The 16922-nt window shown below is 41.8% G+C and overlaps 1 pseudogene; it reads right to left on the reverse strand.

The window, feature by feature from the left end:
* Window positions 1-2923: 2923 nt before the first annotated feature.
* Window positions 2924-5204, reverse strand: LOC103074253 (high mobility group protein B1-like; annotated as a pseudogene).
* Window positions 5205-16922: the final 11718 nt, after the last annotated feature.

Here is a 16922-nt window from a genome sequence, read left to right on the forward strand (position 1 = left end):
AGGCTGATTGGCAAGCTACGTTTGTGGCCAGGCGTAGTTGCCCCTGTGGCTTTCTGATAGGTGACTGTGAGTTGGCTCCAGATACTCTCTGTTGAGTAGCCTCGAGCATCCTCAGCTCTGGTCTTCATCATAACCCCACTGTCAGTGGGGTTGCATGATGAAGCAGAGAGAGAGACAGAAAATGAACATCGCATGACCCCAGGTTTAGATGGTGTGGTCCACCTCACCTCTAGCCTGTCCTGGGTATGTTATGCACCCCATGTTGTTCCCTGCTGCAGGAAGTTTCAATCAGGTGTTTCAGATGGATTTAATAAACCCCACAATTCAAGCATCTTAATTTGGTCTGTGGGGCTTTCTGTTTTGTGACTTAGATAACTTGCCTGGTAGTGTATCTAGAAGCTACCATTGCATTTGAGGTCCACAGACTTCATTGGATCGACAAATGGGTCCTGGGTGCACACACAAAGGTTAAGAATTCCTGCCCTACATATATCCAGACAAAACTATAATTCAAAAAGATACATACATCCCTATGTTCGTAGCAGCAGTATTTACAATAGTCAAGATATGGAAACAACCTAAATGTCCATCAACAGATGAATGGATAAAGAAAATGTGCCATATATATATATATATATATATATATATATATATATACACAATGGAATATTAGCCATAAAAATGAATGAAACAATGCCATTGGCAGCCATATAGATGGACCTAGAGATTATCATACTAAGTGAAGTAAGTCAGAAAGAGAAAGACAAATACCATATGATATCACTTATATGTGGAATCTAAATTATGACACAAATGACCTTGTCTACGAAACAGAAACAGACTCAACAGACATAGAGAACAGACTTGTGGTTGCCAAAGAGGAGGGTTGGATTGGGAGTTTGGGACGAGCAGATGCAAACTATTATATATAGAATGGATAAACAACAAGGTCCTATTATATGCCACAGGGAACTATATTCAATTTCCTGTAATAGACCATAATGGAAAAGAATATGAAAAAGAATATATATATATATATATATATATATATATATATATATATAATATGTAGAACTGAATCACTTTGCTCTACAGCAGAAATAACGCAACATTGTAAATCAACTAGACTTCAATTAAGAAAGAAAAGAATTCCTGCCGTAGAACACTGAGGAGAGCCAGGTATATTCTACTGCCTACTCAATATTTCTGTTTGGATGTCACATATATATCCAGTGATGTCCAAAACCTCCCCTAGTACTTTCCACCTCAGGAAATGGTCCATGGTTCTCCACGTTGCTTAAGCCAAACGCCTTGGAGTCAACCTGACTCCTTTTCTCTTTTGTTCCACATCCAATCCATCACTGAATCCTGACTTCCATGACCTCAATAGTTTCTCACCACCTTCCCATCAACACAGCACCACTGTCTGGACTGCCATCATCTTTTGTGGTTCCGAGACAGTCCCCTTCCCTGCTGGCCTTCCCGCAGTCTTTTCTCCCCATGAAAGCATGTGAGGTCACTTTAGATCTCAACCTGTGTTACTTTGACATTCAAAACCTTCCAAAGGCTTCTCATCACACTTGGAATAAAAGCCAGAATTCTTCCTGTGGTTGAATCTGAGCCCTGTCTGCTACCTTGACTTCATGGCCTCCATCTCCTGGGGGCTCCAGCTGCCCCAGCCACACCGGCTTCCTGCCTGTTCCTCAAACGCCACAAATTCACTCCCACCTTGGAGATTTGGAGATTTGCATTTATGTTTCCCGGAACAGTCTTTACCGGTGAGTGCAGGGCTCACTCCCTCTCTTTGTTCAGCTTCTGCTCACACATCACTGTGATGACCCCAGCTAAGATGCTTCGTCTGCACGCTATCTTCAACTTCTTGCCCCGCTGTGTTCTTCTTTGCACTTATTACTCCTAAGCATATTTCATACACATGTATATGTTTATTGTCTGTCTCTTTCACCAAAACGTAAGCTCCACCAGGGCAGGGTTTTTTTAAATCAATTTTGCATGTAGTAATATTCTCAGTGCCTGGAACAGTGCCAAGCACTCAGAATATTTTGTTGAATGAATGAATGAATCCACATTTGGCACTCCCTCTGCACCGCCCACCTGTTTAATAATAAGGTTCCTTCACACTTATATAGATTTTTGTGTTTTACAATGGGCCTTCCCAAACATGATTTTGTTTGCTTCTCATTATAATGCCATAAAATAGTTTTCTTTTTTCAAAAAACGAATAAACTATTATATTTACTTAGAAGCATTCAGGCTGTCACAAAGCTGTTACAACTCCCCCGACCCCTAATTACAGAGTAGAATTCAGTAACAGAACAATTATTTCGTATAAGCTGCATGAGAGACAACTGAAAAAATGACAGTGCCCCTATATAATTAATTTGTTCTGTGCAACTACAAGAACCTGCTTTGAATTCCCATGCTGGGTCACAACCCGTATACAATACCAGGTAAGGTTAGTGGCCTTGGAAAATATCACCAGGACAGGGTTGTATAAAAAATTATTTGGGGGGGCTTCCCTGGTGGCGCAGTGGTTGAGAGTCCGCCTGCCGATGCAGGGGACGCGGGTTCGTGCCCCGGTCAGGGAAGATCCCACATGCCGCAGAGCGGCTGGGCCCGTGAGCCATGGCCGATGGGCCTGCACGTCCAGAGCCTGGGCTCCACAACGGGAGAGGCCACAACAGTGAGAGGCCCGCGGACCGCAAAAAAAAAAAAAAATTATTTGGGAATTCTTGTTAACAATAACCCCCCACCCCAAAAAGGGGCAGTTTAAAAGAAAATCTTACCCAGCTTTACATTTCAATTTTTTTTTTTTTAATTTAAAAGGAAAAAAAAAGAAAAGAATTGTGTCCAGGGAGGTTAAATGCTTAATAGACAAGAAAAAAAATGCTGCCCTAGAACCACTTCATTCATCATCATCATCTTCAACTTTGTTGTCTTTATCTTCCTCTTCCTCATCTTTCTCTCCTTCTTTCTCTTTCTCCTCTACCTTTTTTTTCTTGTCTGGATCAGCCTTGACAGCCTCCTTTTTTTTTTTTTTTTTTTTTTTTCCACATCAGCTTTCCTTTGCCTCAGGATGCAGCAAGATCCTTTCGGTACTTTTCCTTCCTCTGAACAGACTTCTTTTCAGGCTGCCGGCCATCCACAGCACTGTCACTCACATCTCTCCCAGTTTCTTTGCTTCATTGCCAACAGACAGACCAGGATCTCCTGTGGTTTGGGGGTGGTACTCAGAAGACGAGAAAGAGGCCATAGGAGGCTTTTTGGGTGGTTGAAATCCCTGAACTTTCTTTTTGTTTCCATTTTGGGAGGAATGAAAGTTTTCATTTCTGTTTTATAAGGGGCCTTGTCCGCTCTCGACATTTCCCCAATTTCCTTTCTCTTTGGCAGACAAGGCTTTCCACCTTTCCGAGCATTTTAAAGAACATCTAGAGAAGTTGACCGAAGCATCTGGATGGTTTTTCCTGAGCTCCTTCCAGCAAGTTTACCCAGAGTGCCTATGATGCCATTTGGCCTCAGGCTTTGTAGGACCTCCTCTGCCCGTGTTTAGTTATTTTTCCTCAGGGAGGCACAGAGTTGCTTGGTGCCCCTTGCTCTCACTTGCCTCGGCAGTGTCTCTAGGTATTTTTAGTACCAGTTTTCATGTAAGAACATGAACCCGACAGGTCTGGAGGCTTTGCTCATCCCTTGGTCATTTAAGCCTTGTCTGCTGCCTCTCCTCTTCTTTTCTCTCCCTCCCTCTGCTATTGTCTTCACCACCTCGCCCCGCAGCATTATTCTTCTCACCCTCTTTCAACATGTCCATTGCTTTTTTAAAAACAAGTTTGGTCATGACGTCTATCCTGCTCAAACCCCTCTGTTGAATCCCTGTATTAAAACTTTCTGATTATATGTGACAGAAACCCGGCTTGAAAAAAGATAGGCCAAAAGGGGAATTGGGGGAGGGGGTACTGGGGTATCTACAGAACAGAAGGAAGAATTAACCAGACCACGGGAAGGACTAAGTGCAGATGGACGGCAGAGATGGTGGGATCTAGGGACTGAGATGCCTCTGGGACTCTGTCTGCTTCTTGTCTCTGCTTCTCCAGAGCATCTTTCTCATAGGAGATCGGCTTCTGCCGCATACGGCAGAGATCAAGGCCACCGATGTCTCTTGACCTCTCTTTTTTATGGCTCCTACCACCAGGAGGAGGGTCTTTTTTCCTGTTTTGCATAGGACATTTCGGTTGAGAATTCTGATGAAACCATTGTGAGTCAGATGTTCACCCCTGGACCAATAAACAGGGACCCAGAGGTACAGTCATGTAAGAACATGGGGGCTTCCCTACAGCCATGTGGATGAGGTGAGGGATGTCCCCAGAGAAAGAAGGGGCTAGGCAGACAATAGTCACTCCACTTTGCCAAACCAGACCCAGACAGCTGGTGGCCTGAAGGCCACATTTGGCCTACGACATTGTCTTGAATAGGCTTAACATTGTTTTGAACTATTTGTCAACATTTCAAAACCTGGATATTTCTCATAAAAGCCTGGATTTCAACATATTCCTTGAAGATGTTGAAATGTGAGATCCCTGAGCCCTTACATTCTCAAGTGGTAACAATTGGCTGGAGCTGAATGGAGGTTGCTCATTTAAATGGGGGTATTCAGGCCTTCCCTGGTGGCGCAGTGGTTGAGAGTCCGCCTGCCGATGCAGGGGACACGGGTTCGTGCCCCAGTCCGGGAAGATCCCACATGCCGCGGAGCGGCTGGGCCCGTGAGCCATGGCCGCTGAGCCTGCGCGTCCGGAGCCTGTGCTCTGCAACGGGAGGGGCCGCAGCAGTGAGAGGCCCGCGTACCGCAAAAAATAAATTAATTAGTTAAAATGGGGTATTCAATTGTTGCTGTCCTTTGACCTCTTGCTGCTTCCCTGTTGTAGTTATCTATTGCTGCATAATCAACCACTCAAAACTAAGAGGTGAAAACCAATAAAAGTCATTTATGGTCATTACCTGTCATGTTTCTGGGGGTTTGCTGGGTTCAGCCAGGTGGGTCTCACCCAGGGTCTCAGGTGGTCGCAGTCAGAGGGGGATGAGGCTGAAGTCTTCTCAGAGGCTTCCTTTGGTGGCTGCAGCTGGCTCCTGGCTGAGATGTCAGCTGAAGCTCTCAGCTGAAACACCTCCACGTGGCCTGGGCTCTCTTGCAGCATGGCGGCTGCCCTCCCCTCTCAGGGCAGACTCAATCCTGTGCTCAGTGCTCTGGGTTCACTTTTGAAGTTACATGCTTTCATTTTCAGGTAAGAAAACAAGGACACAGAGAGATGAATGGATGTGCTTAAGGTCACCTCGTATTCAAGCCAGGAAGAGAACTGAACCTCTGCCTTTTCCCTCTCAGTTTACAGGTTAAGCTGCTGTCTCCTCCATCCTTGTCTCTGTGCTGAAAGCTCTGTTGTCTTAGGCCCTTCCTCCTACTGCAGCCAGCTGTGGCCAGAGCTGGCCCCTCGCTAGGTTTCAGCTCTTCCTTAGCAGAGACTCTGTTTTGCCCAACTTTTTTTCTCTATGCCAGCTTGATGCCTGGCATTTAGTAGCCCTCAGAAGATGTTCATTTAATCAGATCCCTGTTTTTCAAGCACCCTCAATTTTCTCTTAGCTGTCTAGCCAGCTCCAAAGGAACCCCAGTTCCTGGTATGTGGGGGGATGGGCAACTGAGTCGGAGCAAGGAGATGTGTCCCCACCTGCTCACCACCTCTCAGGACCTCCAGAGATGCCTGAGGAGCCCCTGAGGCCACATATTGTTGTCTTGTGGGGGAAGGGTGTGTGTGTGAGAGACTGAGCTTAAGGGATTTACTGTGGTTTTCCTTTGATAAAACTAAACAAAAACAAACAGCAAATTAACTAATACAGGCATAAATAGAATAAAGAGTGAAAGCCTTTAATCAATCCCTCCCTGTTCCTGTTCCCACACTTCGGAGGTCATCACTGTTTACAGCTCCTCCTATATCCTGCCATATTCTTTCTGTATACACACACACGCGCACACACACACACACGCATGAGATCGTATTATGTACGTATTGTAATCTACATTTTTTTAATATCCCAGAGATATCATTTCTTTCAATGGCTGCAGTCAAATTTATAATATAGATGAACCATACTTTTGTTGGATTGTTTGGAGAGATGACAATGTTATTTATATTTATTTTATCTATAGGGAGTTTTCATATTTCACACATGGTATACAAACACATCCTTTTTGTAAAATATTTAGACCTGTGTTCAATATAGCAGCCACTAGCCGCATGTGACTACCGAGCACCTAAGATGCAGTGCGTTGGAACTGAGATGTGCTGTACGTGTAAATGCACATTGGATTTTGGAGACTTAGTATGAAAAAAATAAAGTAAAATATCTCATTAGTAATTGTTTATATTACATGTTATATTACAACTGATTACATGTTGAAATGATACTATTTTGGAATATTGGGTTAAATAAACCCAATATTGGGTTAAAATTAATTTTATGTTTCTTTTTCTAAAGTGTGGCTAGTAGTCACAGGGAACTATAGTCAATGTTCTGTGATAAACCATAATGGAAAAGAAATTTAAAAAGAATGTACACAGTATATGTATAGCTGAATCACTTTGCTGTACAGCAGAAATTAACACAACATTTTAAATCAACTATATTTCAATAAAACAATAAAATGTGGCTCGTAGAAAATTAAAAATTACATACGTGTCTTGCATTATATGTCTTTTGGGCAGAGTTGGTTTAGGGGATACAAACGTGTACAGAACAAAAGATGAAATATCTACTTCATCATCAAACCTCCTTCCCTCCCTGAGTTGTCACTTATTTTTATCTTTCTTCCAAAGTGTATTTAAGGCTATATACTTTATCCTGAGTTATGTTTTTGCTATATTTTTCAGATTTTGTATGTGTATTGTGCTTTTGTTTGTTTTTGAAAAAGTTTATTCTCTTATTTTCCATAAATACTTTAATTGCAGATAGAGTTGCTTTAAATTAAACAAGTAATACATGACTTTGAAAATAAAGACAGTGATCTCTTCCTGTTTTTCCACAACCCTGATCCTTCTCCGGAATGCATTGTTTTGGGTATTGGCATCGCCACCTACCAAATTAAAGACAGAAATAGAAATGCTAATATCTGAATAATAGGAATCCCAGAAGGAGAAGAATGGAAATGGAGAGAAGGAAGTATTTCAAGAAATAATGCAACAAGGTCCTGCTGTACAGCACAGGGAACTATGTTCAATGTCCTGTGATAAACCATAATGAAAAAGAATATTTCAAAAAAAGAATGTCTATATGTGTATAATTGAGTCACTTTGCTGTACAACAGAGATTGGCACAGCATTGTAAATCAACTCTATTTCAATAAAAAAATAAAATTATACAAAGGAAAAAAGACATAATGACGGTAATTCCTCAAAATTAAAAAAATAAAAGGCAACAAACATGAAAGACATTCAGTTGCAAGATCCACAGAATTCCAGAGAGAAAAGAAAAGGAAAAACCCACCCGTAGACTCATACAGAAGTGTAAGAAAGAGAAGATCACACAAAGAAACAAGAATCAATTTGCCATCAGATTTTCCAACAGCAAAACGGTGTAGTATTGATCAGAGAGAGACTTCAGAGGGAAAGATATCTTTCATAGGAGAAGATACGGACATCAAGATTAACTAGCAAATTAACACATTCACCATAAACCATAGACCTTATGAGGAAAAAGAGACAAAATAGGGAGAAAACAGGCAAGGCCTCAGAGGGCTTTGCACATTTTGATCACACAAAAAAAGAAGGCAAGAACACAGAGAGAGTTGAGGTGTCAGTGGAAGTGGAAACTGCACATCCTGATGGGCCTGGCAAAGGAACCCTCTTGCGATAATACTATTATACTTAAAAACCCACATGCTAGTGAAAAAAACACAAATTTGAAGGAGCCACCCATGATTTAGAGTGTTTCAACTTGGAGAAACATCTGAGGTAGAGCTTGGGGAGGGTCTGAACACAAAGATATGAGGACATAGAGAAAGAACTTGAGTTATGTTTTAAAAGTATCAGTCTATATGATCAAGAGAGCTTCCGTAAAAGAAAACACTGATAAGTTGTTCTTCATCAAAATTTAAAGCTTGTGCCTTTCAAATGATACTATTAAGACGCCAAAGAAACAAGTTATAGAATATATTTGCAACAGGTGTATCTGACAAAGAATTTGAATCCAGACTATATATCAATAAAAAGCTATGTTAATATTAAACAAGCAAGTAACCTAATACAGATGAGCAAAAGACTTGAATAGACATCTCAGGAAAGCAAATGTATGGATGGGACTTCCCTGGTGGCGCAGTGGTTAAGAATCTGACTGCCAATGCAGGGGACACAGGTTCGGGCCCTTGTCCGGGAAAACTCCACATGCTGTGGAGCAACTAAGCCCGTGCGCCACAACTACTGAGCCTGCGCTCTAGAGCCGGTGAGCCACAACTATAGAAGCCCGCGCTGCGCAACAAGAGAGGCCACTGAAATGAGAAGCCCGCGCACCGCAACGAAGAGTAGCCGCCGTTCACCGCAACTAGAGGAAGCCTTCATGCAGCAACGAAGACCCAATGCAGCCTAAATAATAAATAAATAAACTTAATTAATTAATTTAAAAAAAGAGAAAATGTGTGGATGTCTTATAAGCACATGTGAGGAGCTCAGGAGCATGAGTCAGCAGGTAGAGCAAATGGAAATCATAATGAGATACTATTTCATACCCAACGGAATAGCTACTATTAAAAAGGCTGACAATTCCAAGTGTTGGTGAGGATGTAGGGGAAGTGGAGCTCCTCTACGTTGCTGGGGGGATTATAAAGGGAACAACTACTTTGGAGAACTCTTTGATGCTTTCTTATAAATTATATATGTACATCTATGCCATGATCCAGGAATTCCATTCCTATATTCTCAAGAAAAATGAAAACATGTTCCTTAAAAAGACTGAAAGAATCATATCCACTTTATTTACAGTAGCCAAACACTAGAAACCACCCAACACCCTTTAATAGGTTAATAGGTAACAAATTATACTATATTCTTACAAAGGACTATGCCTCAGCAGTAAAAAGGAATAAACTACTGATAACAATAAAGACAAATATTAAAAACATCATTGAGTAAAAACTCAAAACATTGAGTAAATGTCTTTTACTCAAAAACATTGAGTAAAAGAAGCCAACTACAAAGTATTAATACTATATGATTCTGGTGATAGAAATCAGAACAGTAATTGCAGCAGGAGTGGGTGGGCAGGTATTGACTGGAAGGGGCATGTGGCATCTTTCTGGGGTGAGGGAAATGTCTTGCATCTTGTTTGGGGTTTTAATAACTTGGGGGTTTACTGCTGCTGAAACTCACCAAGCTGAACACTTAAGATCTGTGTAGTTTATTGTGTGTAAATTATACCTTGATTTTCAAAATTAATTAATTAATTAATTTGGTCTCATCAGGACTTAGTTGTGGCAGATGGCTTCTTAGTTGTGGCATGGGAACTCTTAGCTGTGGCATGCATGTGGGATCTAGTTCCCAGACCAGGGATTGAACCTGGGTCCCCTGCATTGGGAGCCCAGAGTCTTAACCACTGCGCCACCAGGGAAGATCCTACCTTGATTTTTAAAAAAATGGTTATTCTTTAAAAAAAAAAAAAAAAGACTAAATAAAAAATTAAAATGCTCAGAACTGAAAGATACTGAAAACATTTTGTTTCAAAGTTGTGGAATCCAGCAAGATTGACCTTCTAAGGGCAATTTATAGTCTTAAATACTTATATTAGAAAAGAAGAAAGCCTCAAAACGAGTGAGCTAATGTCCATATTTAAGAAGTGATAATAAATATCCATCAACAGATGAATGGATAAAGAAGATGGGGTATATATAACAGTGGAATATTACTCAGCCATAAAAAAGAATGAAAAAAATGCCATTTGCAGCAACATGGATGGACCTAGAGATTACCACACCAAGTAAAGTAAGTCAGACAGAGAAAGACAAATATATGATATCGCTTATATGTGGAATCTAAAAATGATACAAATGAACTTATTTACAAAACAGAAATAGAGTCACAGAAGTAGAAAACAAACTTATGTTACCAGGGAGGAAAGGGAGGGAGGGATAAATTGTGAGATTGGGATTGACTTATACACTCTACTCTATATAAAACAGGTAACTAATAAGGACCTACTGTATAGCACAGGGAACTCTATTCAATACTCTGAACTGACCTATATGGGAAAAGAATCTAAACGAGTGGATATATGTATGTGTATAACTGATTCACCTTACTGTACAGCAGAAACTAACACAGCATTGTAAATCAACTCTGCTCCAATAAAAATTTTTAAAAAGTGATAATAAACAACAAGGATTTACTGTATAGTACAGGGTGCTAGATTCAATATCTTATAATATCCTATAATGGAAAAGAATGGAAAAAAAATAATATGTGTATCTGAATTGCTTTGTTGTACACCTGAAACTGACATAATATTGTTAATCAATTGTACTTCAATTTAAAAAAATAGGTTAAAAAAAGGGAAGTGACAAAAAACAATACAATAAACTCAGGATAAGTATAAAGACAGAGTAAAATAAATAAGAGCAGAAATCGGTGATCAGTGAAAGAAAAAATGAAGGTAAAATAGAAAATATCAGCTAGCCAAAAGCTGTGTTTTTTAAAATTTATTTTAACTTGATGAAATACACATAACATTTACCATCTTAATCATTTTTAAGGGTATGAACCATTTTTAAGAGAATGTTTTAGATGTGGATGGACCTAGAGAGTATCATACAGTGTGAAGTAAGAAAGAGAAAAGCAAATATCATATAATCATATATGCGGAATCTAGAAAAATGGTGTAGATGATCTTATTTGCAAAGCACAAATAGAGACACAGACGTAGAGAACAAATGTATGGATACTAAAGATACCAAGGGGGAGGAAAGAGGTGGAGAGGAATTGGGAGACTGGTATTGACACATACATATTATTGATACTATGTATAAAATAGACAACTGATGGGAACTTACTGTACAGCACAGGGAGCTCTATGTAATGCACTGTGGTAAGCTAAATGGGAAGGAAGTCCAAAAGGGAGGGGATATCTGTATGTATATGGCTGATTCATTTTGTTGTGCAGTGGAGGCTAACACAACATTGTAAAGCAATAAAAATTAATTGAAAAAAGAGAAAGTGGGCTTCCCTGGTGGCGCAGTGGTTGAGAGTCCGCCTGCCGATGCAGGGGACACGTGTTCGTGCCCCGGTCTGGGAAGATCCCACGTGCCGCGGAGCGGCTGGGCCCGTGAGCCATGGCCGCTGAGCCTGCGCGTCCGGAGCCTGTGCTCCGCAACGGGAGAGGCCACAGCCGTGAGAGGCCCCTGTACCGCAAAAAAAAAAAAAAAAAAAGAGAAAGTATTCAGCTGTAGTGTTAAATTCATGTTGTTGCGCAATCAATCTCCAGATCTCTTGCCATCTTGCAAAACTGAGAGTCTATACCCATTAAAGGACAACTTCGCATTCGCTCCTCCCTCTAGCCCCTGGCGACTACCATGCTACTTTCTGTCTCTGTGAATTGGAGGTACGTTCTAGGTACCTCATATAAGTGTGGAATCATATAGTATTTGTCCTTTTGTGTCTGGCTTATTTCACTCAGCATAGTGTCCTCAAGGGTCAACCTTGTTGTAATGTATGTGTCAGAATTTCCTTCATTTTTAAGACTGAATAATATACCGTTGTATGTATATACCACATTTTGTTAATCTGTCCATGGACACTTGGGTTGCTTCTTCCTTTTGGCTATTGTGAATAATGCTGCTATGAACATTGGTGTACAAATATCTGTTCGAGGTCCTATGTTCAATTATTTTGGATATATACCCAGAATATATATTGATATTTTGGGTATGTATGGTAATTCTATTTAAAAAAATTTGAGGAACCACCATACTGTTTTTCACAGCAGCTGTACCATTTTACATTCTCATCAACAATGCTTAAGGATTTCAATTTCTCCACATCCTCATCAACACTTGTTATTTTCTGTGGGTTTTTTTTTTTTTATAGTAGTCATCCTAAAGGGTGTGAGATGGTATCTCAGTGTGGTTTTGATTTGTATTTCCCTAAATGATTAGTAATGTTGCATCCTTTAATATGCTTGTCAGCATTTGTATGTCTGGAGAAATGTCTATTCAAGTCCTTTGCCCATTTTGTAATTGAGCAGTTTTCTTACTGTTGAGTTGTAAGATTTCTCTATATATTTTGAATATTATCTCCCTTATTAGATATACGATTTGCAAATATTTTCTCCCTTTCTATAGGTTTCCAACTCTGTTGGATGTGTCCTCAATGCACAGAAGTTTTTAATTTTGATGTAGTCTAATTTATCCCTTTTTACTTTTGCTGCCTGTGCTTTTGGTCATAACCAAAAAATCATTCTTAAGTCCAGTTTCATGAAGCTTTTCCCCTATGTTTTCTCTGAAGAGTTTTATAGTTTTTGCTCTTATGGTTAAGCCTGTGATCCATTTTGAGTTAATTTTTGTATGTGGTATACGGTAAGGGTTCAACTTCATTCTTTTGCATGTGGATACCCAACATCATGTGTTGAAGAGACTGTTCTTTTCCCACTGAATGGTCTTGGCATCCTTGTTGAAAATCATTTGGGCCATACATGCGAGAATTTATTTGTGGGCTCTATATTCTATTCTTTGCTCTGTATGTCTGCTTTCAAGCTGGTACCACACAGTTTTGATTACTGTAGCTTTGTAATAGGTATTGAAATCAAGAAGTGTGAGACCTTCAACTTTAGTCTTCTTTTTCAAAAGTTTTTTTTTAAAAAATCAAACACTCTGTCAGAATTGATCAAGAGATGAAAGAAGACTAAAAATTATTTTAATTTAAATTTTTTATTTTTCTGTTGAAGTATGGTTGATTTATAATGTTTCAGGTGTACAGAAAAGTGATCCAATTATATACATACATATATATATCTATTCTTTTTCAGATTCTTTTCCATTGTAGGTTATTATAAGATACTGAATATAGTTCCCTGTGCTATAGTAGGTCCTTGTTGTTTAGATATTTTGTATATAGTGGTGTGGAATTTTGACTGCAAAAGGGGCCCAAAGCCCACCCAGGGATTTCCTATCAAGCAAGTGAGGCAGAGGTTGCACATATGCACTTGGTTCCCATTCCACTAGTCACATGCCATGTTAGGTACAAGGGAGGTGGGGATGCAGTCTAGCCTGGGTCCCAAAAGAAGGCCGGAACAGATTTCTGTGGACAACCGGCAATGTCTGCTACAGTTTTGTTCTGAATCATTCTTCTTAGTATGAAGTGACCATTGCATCTAAAAAGCTGGTTCTTCAGTTCTGGGAAAATATTTTTTCCCTACCATTGCTTTGACTATTTACCTTTTTCCATTTTGGAAATACCCTCTCAATTTCAAAACTTTCTGTCTATTTCCTTAACCTGTTGCAGTTTGGTGAGAGATTTTCTCAGCTCAGTTTCCCAGCTCACTAATGAGTGCTTCAGCTGTGTCCTCTGTACTCTCTACTCCACATTTTATTGGCTTTTTTATTTTAGCCATTACATGTTTTACTTTCTAGTATCTCTACTTGGTGTTTTTATGGATATACTCGTGCATTTATTGCTTTTTTAATAGTGTTTCTTTAGGTGTTAGTTCTTCTGATGAGTTTGGTACTTATAGACCCTACAGTAGTACAGGAAGGGTCCCCCCCAAAAAACACAAATGGTAAAATGTTGAGGTTGTATAATCGTGAGATTAATAAAAGGACTGCTCTGAGCCTTTGAACTATAGCCAGTTGGCGGCAATTGTCCTCTCTGGCTTATATATTGATAGGGCAGTTTCGGGTCCTGCAACTGCCTGGGACTTCTGCACAGCAGCAGCATTTCCAGGAATCTCCTCTTTCGTCAGTCTGATCCAGAAATCTGGATGTGAAGAACACTTGGGGCAGAAGGATCCAACCTCTGCCTTCCACTTCTGAAGAGGGTCACTTGCCGTTTCCTTACCTGGCTGCTCTTTCCTCCATGCCCCCGACCTCCATCTCCTCCAAAGATAAGATTTATCTTGCCCCTATTAGAGGATCAAGGCATGGGGAAGAAGGGCACCATGACCAATCACCTGAACTCTGAGCCAGAGCTGTCACTGGGTTTTCCTGTGTGCGGCTTTCGTAGTGTTGGCAGTCTTCAAACATTTAGTGGTTCTTGGTCATCTGCTGATTTGTGTATTGAGGTTATATATATGTTCATCTCCGGTTTTGTCTTCCATGGCCCATGACTGGTGATTTTGTATGTGGGAAGCGGGGGGGGGGGGGGGAGGGTGGGTGCATGCTCCTGCGATGGGGGTGCTCGTGGGTTGTCTTCTGCCTGCAGGAGTTCCCACACCCCTCCTGGGGTCAGCAGAAGCCTGGAGCCATGAGAGCCTCTCAGTCCCCACATCTACCCTAGATGTGCCCTCATAGCCCTGACTAATGCCCCTGAACCCCTCTTCCTCCACTCAGCTGTTGTCTGGGTGTGCAGCTTTCCTTACCCACTGTATAACTGTTAGCATAACTGACGCCATCTTGGGCACTTACAGTTTCTCCTGTCCTTCTGTTGATCCTACTCAGGACTGTACTGTGCAGTGAATCACTTCTCTGTTGTCAAGGGCTTCGCAGTTAATAGATATTGTTTTATAAACATTAGGACCAGGTAGCCTCTATGCTCTGTTATTCCCCAGACAATGATGAAAACCTTCGCTGATATATTCCTGGCGCCCACGAGACTAGTTACCCATTCGTAAATCTTGACTTAGGAATGCATGTCCTGTTTCCAAGCACCTACCTCCATTCTCTAGGTTCACTATAAAATTGTCCCAGGTGCAGAGTGCAGCTACAGAGGCTTCCTGATTGCTGTCTACCCCGTCCTGATCCCACCCTGTGAGTAAGTGACCCTATAATATGGAGCTGCCTGCCTCATTGTTTTAGTCTCAAGATGCCTCCTCAGCTTGGTGGGCATTTGTCATTCCCTCCATCCTCCAACACCCAGTCCTGCCCCTGCGGCAACTTCTCCTGTGGTGTCATCTGCGGGTCTCCCCACACATCTTACCCTACCTGCTCTCTACCATTCGGGATTTCCTGAGGTATTGGTCCACTGTGTATTGTAAGGCCTGGGATGCCACATGCTGCTTTGCCATCTTTAGGCCTCACAGGGCCCAACGCTGTGTTCCCCGGTTCTCACCAGTTTGTCCCCCCCTAGACAGAAAAGGCTCCCCACTAGCTAGTTCCTCTAACAGTTGGACCAGCAGTACCCCACCCACCTGAACCTCGTTGACTGGAAAAAATGCACAATCTACATGTTGAGAATTATGTTTTATTTGCTGCATTACTGAGGACTTAAGCCCAGGAGGCAGCCAGCCTCCCTCAGGTAGTTCTGAGGGCCTGTTCAAAAGAGACAAGGGAGGAGCCAGGATATACAGGGGTTTTTGAAAAAAGAACAAAACAAACACCCCAAAAACAGGTAGTTGAACATAAAAAGATTACTGCTGGGACTTCCCTGGCGGCGCAGTGATTAGAATCTGCCTGCCAATGCAGGTGACACAGGTTTGAACCCTGGTCCAGGAAGATCCCACATGCCGCCAAGCAACTAAGCCTGTGTGCCACAACTACTGAGCCCGCGAGCCACAACTACTGAAGCCGTCATGCCTAGAGCCCATGCTCCGCAAGAAGAGAAGCCACCGCAATGAGAAGCCCATGCACCGCAGCGAAGAGTAGCCCCCGCTCACCGCAACTAGAGAAAAGCCCGCGCACAGCAATGAAGACCCAACGCAGCCAAAAACAAACAAACAAATAAATAAAAAGATTACTGTTAATTAAAGAAAAATCAGACATCTCAAATTAATGAATTTAGTACTTTTCTATGTTTGGGAAGATGCAAGAGTCTGGGCTTAATGAAATTATGTTTTTGATATGCGCCTTAACTCTCTAGGGCCAGTATCCTGTTTTTCTCCATCTTGAATCCCCTCAGGGTGCACCATCATGGGTGGCTGCAGTGGCTGAGGGCTTGAAGGCTACAACATCCTTGTTTACTGAAAAGGCAGGCGATATTCTTTGTCCACAGCCTCACCCTAAGGGGTTTCACCTTCCTGTCAGTCTGAAAATTTGCTCAAATAAACCATTCACATTCTCCCGTGGGAACCAAAGGTCACTCCACCTTCTTGTCACTACAAAGCCTGCCCCTGACAGTCACTGCTTGTTCACTCTGCTCCCAAGTGCAGCCCTGGCGTGGCCCTTCCTGGTGTGGGGTATCCTCCACCCCGGGCTGTGATGTAGGTGATTAATAAACTGCTGTCGTCCTCATCTACCCAGTGTCAGCTGTCACGAGTTTAGCCATCTCATACTGTTTAGGGCAGGGGATCCCTCCTTCACCAATCGGGTGATGGGGAGGTGATCAGAACACACCGATGGCATGCTTTCTTGTTTTCCTGTGCTATTATGGGCTTATTTATTACTTTAAAATATTTATTCTCCACGGGCTTCCCTGGTGGCGCAGTGATTGAGAGTCTGCCTGCCGATGCAGGGGACATGGGTTTGTGCCCCGGTCTGGGAAGATCCCACATGCCGCGGAGCGGCTGGGCCCATAAGCCATGGCTGCTGGGCCTGCGCGTCCGGAGCCTGTGCTCCGCAATGGGAGAGGCCGCAACAGTGAGAGGCCTGCACCAAGCTTCCCCTTTTCTTTCTCCTGTCTTCCTTCTGCCTTCTATATATATATATATATATATATATATATTTCTTCTCCAACTTCATGGATTTGGGGTGGGACGGATATTAGATGACATGCACTCAGTCTGTCTCCCCTTAATTC

The sequence above is a fragment of the Lipotes vexillifer genome, unplaced genomic scaffold, assembly GCF_000442215.2.
Source record: "Lipotes vexillifer unplaced genomic scaffold, Lipotes_vexillifer_v1.1 scaffold64, whole genome shotgun sequence".
Classification (NCBI taxonomy): domain Eukaryota; kingdom Metazoa; phylum Chordata; class Mammalia; order Artiodactyla; family Lipotidae; genus Lipotes; species Lipotes vexillifer.